Here is a 2450-nt window from a genome sequence, read left to right on the forward strand (position 1 = left end):
CCTTGTTCTGGCCGAAGTGGTGGATGAGCAGCAGACCCGGGCCATGCTGGCTTGGGTGAGTACCCGCCTGTCACAGAGCGATCGTGAGCTCTGTGACAGTGCGCTGAGCTTGGAGGAAGTGCTTGAAGCACTTCGGGGCTCGTCTCCTAACAAGAGCCCTGGGTGGGACGGGCTCTCCTCCAAGCTCTACAGACACTTTCAGCAGTCCCTGGGGCCCCTCCTTCTGGAGGTGTTCCAGGAGATTGCCAGGACCGGCGCTCTGACCCCATCTATGAGAAGGGGGGTGATCTCTCTTGTCTACAAAAAGCAGGGGGATCCCTCCCTTTTGAAAAACTTTCGCCCGCTCAGTCTGTTGAACACAGACTATAAGATACTAACTCGTGTTCTCTCCCTCAGGCTCGGGAAGGTTCTGCCCAGGATCCTGTCGCCTTCGCAGACCTACTGCGTCAAGTGGAGAGACATCGCGGACACGGTGTGCTCCATCAGAGATGTTGTGGACCTTATGCGGGAGCAGCCGAGGGGTGGATACGTCCTGAAACTGGACCAGGAGAAGGCCTTCGACAGGGTGGAGCATTCCTTCCTGTTTGAGGTCTTGAAGAGCTTTGGCTTCGGCGAGGCCTTCATCTCCTGGGTGAGGCTCGTGTACAAGGGGATCGTGAGCTGTGTCAAGGTGAATGGTTCCCTCACGAGCTTCTTTCCAGTGACCTTGCCTGGGAGCACCGGCACCTCGTTGATATACCAATATGCTGACGACACCACACTGACGTTGGCAGAGGTGGCGGAGATCTCAGCCATTTTGGAGGTGGTGCAGGCCTACTGCGCTGCCTCGGGCGCCAAGGTAAACTTGGAGAAGTCTGAGGTCATGCCGGTGGGGAGGGCAGACCTTGCCCCGCTCTTCGGCTACCCTTTCAGGGTTGAGACGGGTCACCTGAAGGTCCTTGGCATCTACATTAACGCTGATGAGCAGGCCACTGGGCTTCTCCTGTGGAAGGAGAAGCTCATTAAGATGAGGGCCAATTAAATTGGCAGCTCTACGAGGCTGGCATATCCAAGGTCAAGGATCTTTTTATGAAGTAAAGGACGGATTTCTGCCCACCCAGGCTATTGTCGACGCTGTGCGAGAGGTCGACGACGAGCTGCCTGTCAGTAAGATCCGTCAGGATTATGAGCAGCTCAAACTCGGTCTCCCGGACAGTTGGCTGGAGAAGCTCCATCTACAAGACGGGGCAGCAGGCCCGGCCTGGCCAGAGCTGAGGGTGAAGTGGGGGGACCATGGGGTGGACCTCCTGGGGTGCACCACCAGCATGTTCTACAGGCTGATGATGGCGAAACGCTTCAGAGTGCCGGTCTCAGAGGTGTTCTGGGGTAAGATCTTCCCCCAGCTCGAGCCAGGGCGTACTTGACGGATCTGCTGGATGGCCTGTTTCGCTCTGTTCGAGGAGCTGTTCTTGACGGGGTGCCCTGGAAAGAGCTGTTCCTCTTTGGGTACCGCGGGTCTGAGGGTTGGGGTTAACGCCATTTTAGTGAACCTCCTCCTCAGCCTAGCGAGGACAGCTGTCTGGGAGAGGAGGAACCTCATGATGTACAATGGCCTGAAGCCAGACCTTGTCAGGCTGTACATTGCCAGGGTGAAGGACTGCTTTTCTCTCAGCCTGGCCTACTGCAGGGCTGAGAGGCGGATGGCCGACTTTCGCAGGATCTTCTTAAAAAATAACATCTTTGTGGACCTGCGGGAGGAAGGCCTGTACTTCCGGCTCTGAGATGGGGGTGTCTTTGAACAAAAGACACACACGGCTCCACCCTTTTCCACCCCTGAATAGCATTGGCGAGTTGAATAGCATTCAATTCACATCGAATAGCATTGGCCCCTGAATAGCCCCTGAATAGCAAGCTCAGCACTGGGCCACTGGGCACAATTTCCCACCGTTTCCATAGTGTAGTGGTTATCACGTTAGCTTCACACGTGGAATGTCCCCAGTTCAAAACAAAGCAGCTTTTTTTGTTACCACGCACACTGTTTGGGGATTCGCCTAGCGCTGTGATTGAACAGACCCACTCACCTCTTAGTGTGGCGGGATCTGCACAGTGCATGTCGCAGTGCTTTCTGCTTTCACTTCAATGTGCTTCCTGATGTCGAGTCGTGTGCTGTGCAGAGGCTCTGAAAGTGAGAGCAATGAAAAAGTGCACAGCGCTGTGAAAGAAAACACAGAGAAGTGAAAGGCAGTCCATTCTCTAAGACCGGGGTAAAATTAGCTTGAAGTTCGAAAACGATTTTGGCACGCCTGTAGTGCTTCCGCGAAATTCCGCGAGTTACAAAAACACTTGATTTGTGTATAAAATGCATTGTGAATGCTTTCTCAGCCTTCACTTTGTCATTTTTATGACTTTTTTTTACCACGCTCAAATATTGTTTTGTCCATATCTTCACAATGGAAGCACAGAACGTCTTC

Source organism: Lepisosteus platostomus, chromosome 5, assembly GCF_059453375.1.
Source record: "Lepisosteus platostomus isolate fLepPlt1 chromosome 5, fLepPlt1.hap1, whole genome shotgun sequence".
Lineage (NCBI taxonomy): Eukaryota > Metazoa > Chordata > Actinopteri > Semionotiformes > Lepisosteidae > Lepisosteus > Lepisosteus platostomus.